Source organism: Haliotis rufescens, unplaced genomic scaffold (assembly GCF_023055435.1).
Source record: "Haliotis rufescens isolate VD_foot unplaced genomic scaffold, xgHalRufe1.0.p SCAF_10, whole genome shotgun sequence".
NCBI classification, from domain to species: domain Eukaryota; kingdom Metazoa; phylum Mollusca; class Gastropoda; order Lepetellida; family Haliotidae; genus Haliotis; species Haliotis rufescens.
The window spans coordinates 37,316,603-37,330,340 of record NW_025963780.1 but is presented as its reverse complement, the minus strand read 5'-3'; positions in this window follow the sequence as shown (position 1 = coordinate 37,330,340).

The window sequence follows — 13,738 nt, the reverse complement described above, 5'->3', positions numbered from 1 at the left end:
GGGTGTCTATACCTGGTTATATCACGTTCTGTTTTTCATCAGGTGTACACACAAACTTATGTGACACTAGCAATCATCAGGCGAATGTGAAGGCTTATATCACGCTGAATCAACCATCGGTCGTCAAAACAATCATCAATCATCAGGCGCTTTCCGGTGAGCGTCTTCTGTGAAGAGAACAGCTCAACGGGCGAGATCATATTTCGAAGTATGTTCAATGCAATCGATTCCCATAGAGTTGGTTCCACTAAAAAGCGATGTGAATGATAAAACGATGCCCTTTTACGGACACTCGTTAAGTATTATTTTTTCTAGCTTGCCGCCCTGAACTGGTATACATACCTCAGACTTCTGGCTGATGAAACATCTCACCTGAAGGATCAAACAGGTACTATTATAAGAAATATGATACTTTGAAAAATGACATTTAGTACGGTGTTGGTGAGAAGTTTCGATGACATCGGAATTCTTAGATCGCTTTTCAACGAAGTCATTGCTTGGATGAGCTACGTCAAGGTAGGCCATTACGAACAGACAGAGATTTCGTTTCAGTCTCACATTATGTACTTACATAAATATTTTGCAGTACATAAGACCTTTTGGAATTACAAGATGTCAGGTAAATTGGGTTTAACGTCGTGTTCGTGTGTGTGTGAGTCTGCGCGCGCGCGTGTGTGGCAGCTTGCACTAGTCCAGACTAATGCTGGTTTTATAGTGCTAGCCCTATAAATATTACTGCTAGATACCGTTCCGCAGTTTAAAATGTATTTTCTACTCAGTATACTGACTCCGAGCCGACCAGTCCTTTTTTTATCCCCTTAATGCCGAGCGCCAAGCAGGGAGGGAAACAACAAGTACCATCTTTTCACGTCTTTTAGTATGACGCGACCGGGGATCGAACCACTGACCTTCTGCTCTCCGGGCGGACGCTCTACCCACTAGACCACGGAGGCGGTTGGACATGTGTAAGAAACCATTACATTCTATATCATGTGTGATGGTGTGGCATTTTCGTAAATTGTGGTGTCAAACAGGGTTATATTCTGCTGCCGCATTTATTTTAATATGGCTTTGTATCTTTACGCTTTAGAAATAGGTTCCGTGTAAAGGGTGCAAGATATAGGTACATCTGTATACTCAAAGGTTCAGGACAAGTTGTCAAATATGAAAGCAAATATCCTCTGAAGTTCACTGAGAAAACGATATGTGACATGCTGGTCTACCTCATTGGTAAGCTCATTGTGAAATCTGGGTACAAGTCTTTTAGGCAATAAGTGCATCCCCATGGGCACTAATTGTGCTCCCCTCCCTACTGATCTCTTATTCCTGAACACGAGTCAGAATGATTGCTCACACTGACAAAATTAAAACAAGGGAATTTGACCAAGAAGTGTAACTTAAGCTTCAGGTGTATCGATGATCTGATATCGTTTAATAATGGTCATATAGCCAATTCCCTTCCAATCATTTACCCACTTTTAAAGATAAGAGGCCAGTGAAGTAGTTTCATGAGTTTCGGATTTAGAAATATCCATACAGCTTCAGACAAAATACCGTCCACAAGACTGTATGACAAGAGGGGGGACTAAACCTTTCCAATAGTGAACGTTACCTTTCTGTCCAACACTATTCCTGCAGCTCCAGTCACACTAGTCTTGGTCACAAGTTGTTTGACGAAGGTTACAGTCCTACAGCCTTAGTTAGACCTTCACATGTGACGCATCAGTGACAATAGTGATATCTGATACAATTCCCTATTTGGACTTGTACCATATGTTAACGTGTTTTTTACAGCTGAGGTGAAATGGGGTTTCAAGATTCAAGTCCAAGATTATATAGCGACGTGCATGTACGTCTCTCTCTCTCTCTCTCTCTCTCTCTCTCTCTCTCTCTCTCTCTCTCTCTCTCTCTCTGTTGTGTGTGTGTGTGTGTTTGGCTGCTTGTACTGGTCCGGACTGATGCCGATTTATCGTGTTGTCAGCTGAGATACTGATTTGCCTTTGCATGTGTTTGTAACGGGTCTCGCCGGTGGGGCAGGATACGCTCATCTATTCGCGAACACTTGATATCAACACTATTTGGTAGTGATTTTTATATATAGTAAACTACGTTTATAACGAACACGCTTATAATGAACTAACGGATATAACGAACTGTTTTTTTAAGTCCCGGACATTCTCTGTATATTTTAGTTGAAATGCTTATAACGAACTACGTTTATAACGAACTAAAATTAGGGGTTCCTTTGAGTTCGTTATAACCGTAGTTTAATGTACATGGTTATGCTATGGTCGGAATTGTCCAATGGCTTGTGCTTTGGCAGATTTGTTATGATTTTGGAAAGGGTTTGGTCGATTGTGTTTACCTGTTATTCCACCCGGTGCTCTATAAGGAATATGCAGTCAACAAGGTTCAGATCCAAGCGTGTAGATGTTTCCTTGGTGTTGGTAAATATGCTTCAAATTAGGACAAATTTAGTAAGAGGCTGGAACCCTTATATCGGACAATGGAAAAGTGTATACTTTGTCACTGGAGAAGACAGGTAAAACTGACTGATTCAACATTATAAACTGCCGATTTGAGGTTTCCGTTTTAACGTGCGGTAAGTATCTCAGTGAGCTAGCTCTATATAACCGGCATTAGTCCGGACTAGTGTAAGGAGCCACACCCGTGCCTGCACAATCTTGAACGCGACGCTGTTCCCCACTTCACCTTACCATATGGCCTGACCTCAGCTGGTGTAGGCGATATGAGGTGTAGGCGATATGAGGTGTAGGCGATATGAGGTGTAGGCGATATGAGGGCAAGCCTACATATACATACCCTGCTGGCTGCGTGTATGTGGACTGTGTGGACACCGTAACATCCGCTACCGGACCGTCAGCATTTACACATGATCTAATCATGGTGTACGGTGACATGCCCTCTTTATCGAGGTTTCTAACTGTGCTGTCCGGACAGAAGGGTTTCCGGACTAACAGGACATCACTGTGCCTACCTGTACACACGCGCATGCCCGGGTATTCAGCAACCTATGCTTGCCGTAAAAAGGTTACTATGCTTGTCGTAACGGGATCGGGTGGTCAAGCTCGCTGACTTGGTTGATGCATGTCATCGTATCCCAGTTGTGTGGATCGATGCTCATGTTGTCAATCACTGGATTATCTGGTCCAGATTCGACTATTTACAGACCGCCGTCATATAGCTGGAATATTGCTGAGCGTGACGCTAAACAACAAACCAAAAAGAAACCAAAACAAACACGAACGGTTGTAGTTTCATCTTCCCGAGGCAGGAGAGTTAACAGACTCTAAAAGTCAAGTTTCCACCCTTGTCAATTACTGGATTAATTACAGACCGCCGTCATATAGCTGGGATATTGCTGAGTGCGGCGTTAAAACAACAAACAAACAAACAAAGGCATACGTGCGTGAGTGCGCATCTTTTTATTTAGCGGCAGATTCAACAGTTGAGTCTGTTCATATGTTGTAGTATTTCTGACACAGAACAGATTCCTGACAGTGAAAAGGCATTTCTTTCAAAATAATTCCATCCACCAACGACCACAAGCTTACCCCACGCCAATTCAGATTAATAATAATAATTGATTTGTAAAGCGCCTAATATCCATCGACAGTTGCTCACCGGCGCTGTGACAAAGTTAAAAAGTAATGTCTATGTACATATGCCAACAATCAGGAGATCTATTGAAAAGCTGAAGTGAAGGAATGGGTTTTGAGGAGAGACTTAAACGTTTCCTTAGAAGCAGACTTTCTCAGATTCAAAGGCAAAGAGTTCCATTACCTTGGACTGCAAAAGGAGAAGGCACGGTCAGACATAGCAGAAGTAGACAGGGGCTGATACAGTAGAGTTCCACCAGAGGATCGGAGAGCACGCTCTGGAGAGTACAGGGATATAAGATATTTGAGACAGTCTGGATAGTCGCTATTGTTGAGGCAGTCGTGAGTGATGATACATATCTTATATTTTATACGAAAGGAGACTGAAAGGGAATGTAGTGCTTTGAGGACAGGACTGATGTGATTGGATCTTGGAACTTTAGAGATGCATCTAACTGCAGAGTTCTGAATGCGTTGTAGCTTTGATATGGCTTTCATGGGAAGATTAGCATACAATGCATTGCAGTAATCCAGTCTTGAGGTCACAAGACATTGCATCAACAATTTAACTGTTGGAGTATCAAGTAGATGGCGGACTTTACTGATGTTGAAGCTCATCCAGGATCGATTGTCTGTCCTTATATAGAAAGCGAGTATTATCTAACACACGAACCCCAATATTTGTTTTAGACCTGTGATTCATCCATCACTAGTAGTATTGCCGACTGTGTACGTTCAAACGGGCCCAGCATCAAGCATCAGTCAAATGGCCAAGGCATCTTACAGTGGTTCCAGGCCAAACAGATAATGTGTTTTCGGCTATAGTCTATTATCCCTCTTTGAGTAAAACATTTGCTGTGCGTTATCATATATTACAGAATAATTAGATTTGCTACGGATATTTGCCAACAGTCATCCTGCCGGTGAAAAATAGGCTCCATTGAATGATAGAATGAACACATTAAAGAATTTAATTTTGACCCAAACGAAAATCCAACAACCAACATCAACCCCAAACGTCCCCCCTCCCTTACCCAACCCCGACTCAAACTAGACTTTGTAAACCACCTTTGACTTTCTTCAAGGCAACACGACATTTTAGGTATCACATTGATTATTTCTATTCCTATCTCGAATGACCGTCTGAATGGCTTGTCGAGGTAGAATTTCAGACGTTTCCGAGAGAGGGGGCAGACGACAGCTGTTTAAACTTTCAAGATTGAATGTTTGCCTTTTAAGTGGACATATGACTCTTACACATATACAATAGGATAATTCCTAGTTGATCGCTTAAACTTTTTTATTTTGACACTTTGAAAAGTATTTCAGCAATGTTACGACGGAGCGCATGATTAAATCGAAGACAGTCCACCTTCATCACCCGTAAGTAATCCGCATACGAATATACGCCCCCAGCAATCTATGCGTGTCGTAAGAGTCGACAACGTGGATTGGTTGGTCAGACTCGGTTGACTGCATGTCATCATATCCCAATGGCGTGGATCGATGTAGCTGATGTCAGTCACTGGATTGCTTGGTCCAGGCTCGAGTGCGGCGTTTAACAACACACAACCATGAAATCAAAGAGTTCGTGTATTAGTTAGATTTGAATAGTACTGAAGGCAGTTAGCACGCTTATCTCGTCGAGCCTGACCATCCGATCCCTTATAGACGCATCTTATGACAAGCATGGGTAATGAGGTCCACTTCTCAGTCGGATAAAGGGGCGGTCGGGTAGCCTAGTTGGTTAAAGCGTTCGCTCGTCACGCTGAAGACCCGGGTTCGATTCCCGACATGGGTACAATGTGTGAAGCCCATTTCTGGTGTCCCCCGTCGTGATGCTGCTGGAATATTGCTATAAGCGGCGTAAAACCATACTCACTCACTCACTCTAAGTCAGATATGCACGGGATGCTCCATCATTCATCAGGTGTTTATGCAAGTGTATATCAAACTCAGCCAATCATCAGACGACGTCTATTAAGCATATATCACACTCAATCAATCATCTGACGTCTATTCAAGCTAATATCATACACAAACAATCTTCAGGCGTCTATTCGAAGTTTATAGCAGACTAAATCCAACATAAGGAGTCTATTCAAGCTAAAAGTCGCTCAATCAATTATCATGCGTCTATTCAAGCATATAGCACACTCAATCAATCGTATGACGTCTATTCATGCTTATAGCATACTCAGTCAATCACCAGGCGTCTATATTTATGGTTGAATGCTTCCATCCTGTTCTACGTTTCGCAACAGGAGAGTGATATTATGAAACGACTGTTGGTTTAAAGATCGCTCGCTTCAATACCCCCCCCCCCCTCGCTTATAAAAAAACAAGTGACCCTAAAAGAGTTCCGTACGATTACCTGGAGTCAGCGTAGTTTGTTTTTAGTCCGGTCTGTGCAACCCCACACCCCCGCTCAGGGATAATGGTATCTCACACTGACAAGGTGCAGCCCACTGACATTATTAGCAGTGCATGGAATATAAGATTCCTCATATACAATAATAACGAGATAGTAATGACGAGATATAAGTGATACTGCACTGCGATCTGAAGCTTTAGTAGGCATTTAATTGTAACTTCTGTCACGATTTCATACTTACACAGCTTACTTTCGCTCATAATCATTTGAAGACACATAGAAATAAATCAGTGATGATTATGTTTGCAAGTTAATGGCCTACTCATCCCCCAACTGAATAGATCTGTACAACGCAACTAATATATACTGAACCAAATTAAAAACTTCACAATCCTAAAATTTTAACATTTTGACCAGTTATCATTGTGGGCCCTTATTGTGTATTTAAACAGTAATGTCCACGTATTGTCTTCAGATAACAATTTTTGTGCAGGTGAATCGATCAAAATCATGTGTACAGTACTATAGTGGCAAAATTGTTTTTTCATGTGCAACTGGTCACGTGGCCATAATACCGCACGTGTTTTCAGCCATACTTGTTAGCAGTCATTAACAAAAAAAGAAAAACACAAGAAAACAAAAGTCTTTACGGCTATTTGTCATGCCACGGCTTTCAAATGTGCAACGTGAACGTGCCATCGGCATGTTGCAGACGGGAACGTCCGTAGATGATGTCGCAAGGACGATGGGTTGTAGTCGACGGACTGTTTATAATTTACAGACGCGTCTACAGCAAACGGGTACCACCGCTGACCGCCCTAGGCCAGATCGACCACGTGTGACGTAACTTGCAGAGGATCGTCAGATTGTCTTACGTCACTTCCGTAACCGATTTTTGACGGCTTCATGAACCAGAAATGAACTGTTTAGGGGTAGACTTAGTGCGCAGACTGTTAGAAACCGTCTGAGAACTGCTCACCTTCCAGCACGACGTCCATACTGCGGGCCGATACTGACTCAATTACACAGACGTCAACGTCAATTGTGGGCACAGCGACACTGACGATGGAGGAATTGGAATCAAGTCGTCTTCAGTGATGAATCCCGATTTAATCTTCGATTTGCTGATGGTAGGGCGAGGGTGTGTTACGCCCAGTGTTGTGTACAGGAAGTTGACAGATTTTGAGGCGGAAGTGTCATGGTGTGGGGTGCTTTCTGTGGCAATGCACGTTCCAGGCTTCTTGTCATCCGTGGCAACCTCAACGCTGCTGCTAACCGCGACCAGGTACTGTCATCAGAACTTCTGCCTTTTATGGCAGCACATGGACCCGCTTTGATCTTCCAACACGACAATGCCAGACCCCACACAGGGTTTCGACAAGGAATTTCCTTCAGAATGCGGGAGTCAACGTCATTGACTGGCCGTCAATCCCATCGAACACGTCTGGGATGCTCTTGGCAGAAGTCTGCGCACTCTCCAGAACCAATCACAGAATTTGCAAGATCTTGGCACCATTTTGCAGCAACAATGGCGTCGTCTTCCCAATCATGTGTTCACAAGCATCACAAGGTCCATGCGGAGGCGTCATGTGGCCATACACGCTCCTGCATATCCTCGTGCTTGGGACATGATTTAAACTGTTGATGTTATTACCGAATACCGTAGGTGCTTGGAACAAATTATGGTTACCACCGTGAATTAAAATCCTTCTTTGGACATTAATGATTAAAAATTACCTTCTCTGATACATTTGTCCGTTGTACATCATATATGGGATTACTTTTAAAAATGTGAAGTTTTTAATTGGACTCAGTATATTATGATTAAAGGGAGTCAGGCTTTTTGAGAATATGTTCACCGCCCAACTCGCTCTGTTATGTATTTGGTGAATTTTAGAGAATCTCCCTACAGTCTCTTTTTATATCCAATATATCAACACGAGTCGAATAAAGTTTAAAACTCCGAGGCTTGGTGAGTGTTGATATATTTGGTTGAAGAGACACGAGGGAAAGATTCTATTTAACATACAAAATTATTCATCCAACGTTTTCATTTTGTAAACAGTAATACCCAGTGTCTTGGATGTGAAACGTACAGCCAGCCAATCTTATGTTCGACTATTTCCGTCAGGCCTGGGAAAAAAAGACACTGGTTATGCCCATTCGTCACCACTCGTCCCTTTCCTTAACCTGCAAGAAGACTCGTCTCCCCTATCGATGAATGTCATGTGCCAAAATACGACAAACCAATCAGAATGCGCGTATGATTTCAAGTTCTTCGTCAAAGAAACCCTCAGAAATAATTTTTAATTTTACATATGTCTTGCATCGAAAAATATACCCAAGACACAGTTAAATGTGTGCAACCATACTGTATAATACCGCATGTCCAGATGTGCTTTAAATTGTCCCGGAATAACACGAGTTGGTCACAAATATTCAAATTTTACGACAGGTTGCGTTTTCTATATGCGAACGTGAATACGGACCCGTACGACAGCAGGGTTCTTTTAGCTATGGGGGCGGTCGGGTAGCCCAGTGGTTAAAGCGTTCGCTCGTCACGCCGAAGACCCGGGTTCGATTCCCGACATTGGTACAATGTGTGAAGCCCATTTCTGGTGTCCCCCGCCGTGATATTGCTGGAATATTGATAATAGCGGCGTAAATTCAAACTCACTCACTCACTCTTTTAGGTATGACGTCAGCGCACTGCAACATCGATGCGTGACGCCACAGCACGGTGTGACGTCAATAATGGAATATAACTTCACGTTAGAAATTGAGGGAAATACGTTAATGCAGACGTATTTGTCCATTTATTTAAAAAAAGAATGCACACTGAACGTTTCATTCATATGTGGTGAACGTATTTTAATAAATTAAATACTAATGACTATACTTTTTTGCAAAACTGTTAATAGTGAGAGATTTCCTTACATGCGGCCATGGAAAAAGTTCCTGTGACACCAATATTTAGTGTATTTGTCAAACAAGTAAAGTTTGGTTTTCAATATTGTAGTACATGTATGGAATGCAAAAATTGAATTTTATGCAAGCCCCATGCATTTCTCTACCCAAGAATGGGTATAAAAACATCGTGCTGACAACAACCACTCAGAAAAACAACAAAATTACGCAACTATTCCGAAAACCTGTCCGAAAATGAGCGTCTGCGAGCAATTGGTATGGTTGAAGCAGGATCGAGTCAACGTGATGTTGCAAGACAATTTAACGTCCACAGAAACACCATTTGGTGTTTATGGCAACGTTGGCAACAGAAAAATGCAGTCAGAGACCATCCTCGGAGTGGCAGGCCACGCGTAACCAATAATCGACAAGACAACTGGATTCGAACAACACACCTACGAAATCGATTCCAGCCAGCAACAGTGACTGCAAGAAGCATCCCTGGCCTTCGACGAATATCTTTCAAAACCGTACGTCGTCGCCTCAGATGTGCAGGGACTGTCGCCAGAAGACCCGCCAGACGTCCCATTTTGACAAGAAACCACCGTCAAGCACGTCTTTAGTGGTGCAGACAGCGTCTACGCTGAACGGCCATGCAGTGGGGACAAGTTCTGTTCACTGAAGAGTCTCGTTTTCACCTCAGCCACAGCGATGGACGGATTCGAGTGGTATGGGGTGGGATTACAGCAAGACAGAGGACCCGTTTGAAAGTGGAAGAGGGAAATCTCAATGGACAGCGCTATCGCGAGGAGATCATCGGCCCTGTTGTTCTACCGTTTTTGCGTCGTCATGGCCCAGGCATTACCTTTCAACATGACAACACCCGGCGTCATATTGCTCGACTTGTTCAGGATTCTCTTCAACAAAACAACGTGACTGTGATCCCCTGGCCGGCTCGCTCCCCTGATCTCTCACCAATCGAGCACATGTGGGATGAGATGGATCGGCACCTTCGACGTCAACCACGTGTTCCACAGACACTCCAGGAACTTCGAAACATGCTCCAGCGGATATGGACAGATATCCCACAGAACTTTGTGCGACGCCTGGTCCATTCCATGAGACGAAGATGTGTTGCTTGCATCGCAACCAGAGATGAACACACACGCTATTGCGAAATTGACATTTTGTCATGTTCATGTGGTTTTGTTTTATGAAATCACGCATTTTCTGAAGTCAGTATGGCAAATTTATCTGTTGCCAACCGAAATTGTTTCAGATTTGGTAAAAAAACATAACTTTGCATTAAATCTTATTCAATGTCACAGGAACTTTTGTTGTTCAGTATATACGGCGAGGTATAGTATTAGCGCGTTTGTCAAAACAGATGCACACTAGCCCTCTGACATCATTAGATCGACTAAGAACTATGGCCATGTGCCACAATTATGGACAGCCAAACCCCTGGGGTAAATTGTGGCCATTATCGATAGTCTCCCATAATCCAGTGCAACACCCAGTCCAAGCATCAGCCACTTCTGTCTGAATACCCCAGGCCAGCGGCCCAGTGCGGGTAGACGAGCTAGTCCTGTGATCAGCAGAAGTACGGGTTATGTTAATTAGTTGTTAGGTGTATAGTGTCGTTAACCGGAAGTCTTGTTTTGTACCTCGTTTTGACCTCGTTGTCCAGCCGGGAGTGTGTCGTCTGGTGTCTTTGTTCGTCGCATTGATGCCCTAGTCTAGTCTTTCGTCCAGTTGCGCGTCTTGTCCAAATAACAAATACTAAGAACCTAAACACTACAGTAGACAAGATATAGTCTGATCTACATGGGCTTAGCTATCGCGTAGACTCGCCTGAGTTGACGACAATGAGTGAATTGGGTTTAACGCCTCTTTGAACAGTGGCGAAAGCCCGAAGTAATGCAGTCTCAGACGTTTACCACTTTGTTGAAATCCACGAGCATGGGTATGGTGCTGACAAACCGAGAAATAAAATCGGGGTGAACAGGAATTCGCACCCAAAAAGATAGTTTTTTGGCTTGCCAGAATGCTGGGATATGAAGGTTGGTACGCAACTCTGCACAGTGAATTGGGCGTATTGGATACTGGGCCACACGTGCCCCATGAATACAATGCATCCTACACCACTGGGTTTACGGGAGAGTTGGCTGTACAAGGAACAAGAACAGTCCGAGGTAAGGAACACCATTATCTCCAATTGCAAACAGAAAGAGTTACTGAAGAAAGCGTGTTCTGGAGTAAGAAAAAAACCTTGCCAAAATCAAGTGGGAGTGTAGATACAAGCCCTGCGATAGGAAATCCTCTATGCGAATTATTGTTCCACGAGAGACAATCTTATATTTGTGGGTTTACAGAAGAACAAGGAAGAGGAGGTTGAGAAGGTCCTTCAATCTTTCCCGAAGACAGAACTTAGGGTCAAGGGTGAAATAGATTTCGAGACAGTTCACTGCATTGGAAATCCTGATTCAACGAGAGACCGACGTCCCAGACCAATAGCAGAGACGTTTGCTAACTATAAGGATAGAGCCCTTTTAAGACATGCTTCACATGCTTCCCATACCATAGATAAACTGTATTTTAACGACCAGCTATACGTACCTAGAAAGCATGCCCACAGTTCGCGAAATGGCATTCTGAAACGAACACGCAAGCTCGAAGTGCTTCAACACCCCCCACACCTCGTGTTGCGACGACGCATTTAGAAACCTCTGTCTCAGCATATTGTACGGAAGCCTTTTATTTCTTGAAATTTGAAGATACTAAGTTGAAATTTGAAGATACTGAGTTAAAATTTCAAGTTGTAATCTTAAAATTTTAACTTTTTATCTTGAAATACAACTTAGTTTGTATCTTGAAATTTCAACTTAGTATATATCTTAAAATTTCAACCTAACATCTTGAAATTTCAACTAAAAATTAAAAACCCAAACCAAATGGCCCTAAAAGTGTTCCGTGATATTGGGAATGCTAGTCAATATTGAGAGAGAAGGCACGGCGCTGATGTATGGAGTTTCAAAGTGTTTTATGCGAGGTTACCTCATTTAATTGTTTATCGGATCGTGATACCAAGTTTATCGAATTGGTTTATCGCATCGATAACACTATCCATCATGTGATCAATAATTTTCACTTCTGTTTGATGCCTTCCTCTTTGCGACAGCATGCCAATGTTGGTACGGTGCCTCATTAATGTTGGAGCAGACACGGGAATATCGTGAGTGTTTGTTTGTTTGCATTTTGCAAAATTCCAGCTATATGACGGCGGTCTGTAAATAATCGAGTCTGAACCAGACAATCCAGTGACTGACAACATGAGCATCGATCTACGCATTTGCGATTCGATAACATGTGCTGATAGCGTGTTAGGTTACAGTTAAAATAGCTTGAGGCCACTAAGTAGATAGAGACAACTAACAGACATGGTTGGTAGGCATTACTGTATTACAACAACAGAGTTACATGAAAAACGGGAATTCACAAGAGCACATGTGAAAGTAGGTGTCAGGCGGAAAGAAACACATTCTGGTATGACAGTTAAATATTATCAACATTCCTTTTTTTAAAAAGAAAAAAAGAGTCTCTTTGACCTAAAATGGAAAAGAAGCATTCAGTAACACAGAGTTAAAGTCCATTTCACTTCAGTATGAATCTCTGGAATCTTCGGAACAGTCACTGTTAAACATCACACATGTATCATTTACTTATTTGCATACAAAGTCTTTCAGATGCTGGAGCTGTTGCGAATCGGACGTTCTTTTCGTGGTGATGGTTTGGGCTTGCGAGGTGTTCCGACTGGTTCTGGTGGATCGACAAGGATGTTGGGAGTAGCATTGTCATTGTTGATGTCAGGCTTGTTGCTTTGACACTGTTTACTGTTTTCAGCAGTGTTCTATTGAGGGCTCGACATCGGTCGACGAGAGGCACTCTGGTGACTTGGATTACTTGACTTTGGAGTCTTATGTTTTACAGGTGTACATGGGACTGGATTCCAAACATCCTTTCTGAATGTTTGACATTCTCGCTCTGGAGACTTGTCATGGTTAACAGCTTCCACTTTGGTTGGACGGATATGAATCCTGCTTCGTCTGAATTAAGCACCGTCCTGTGCTTGAACACTGTAAGCATCATTTTCAAGACAGTCTATCACTTTACCCAGAACCCATCCCCCATTCACCTTTCTCTGGAAATATACATATGTCTAACTGACAGGAATGGCAAGTCAGGAGCTGTTTTGTTTTAGTATTTACGTACACTGTCCTTTCTCCGTTGCCGTTTATTCATCCTTGCTGCTGTTGACCTAGATAACAAGGTCTTTGTTAGGTCATAATATGCCAGGACTGGAGTGTTAGTGAGAGCATTTTTCACCTGTTGAAAAGTCTTTTGATGTTCAGGTGTCCATCTGAAATCCGCATCCTTTCGAATCAGAGGTTCCATCATGGTAGAGAGAGACGGAAGAAATCTTGACATATAATAGCCCATGCCACAAAATCTTCGAACACCACATGCATCCGTAGGACTAGACATCTTCACGATCGCCTCGACTTTAGACTGATCAGATTTTATGCCATCAGCAGCGATTGTGTGTCCATGGTATGAGATTTCCTTCAGGCCAGTTACAGCTTCAGCTTCATTCAAGATGATATGTCTCTCACGACATCTCTGGTACAGGTGTTTCCCTTCATTATCTTTCAGGACTTCGTAATCAGTAGTTCCCTGACCAGCAACAATGATGTCATCAGCTGTGGGAAACCATCGAAACCTTCCAACGCCTCACTCAGCGTACTTTGACCTTTCAGGTGATCTTTCACCTGTAGAC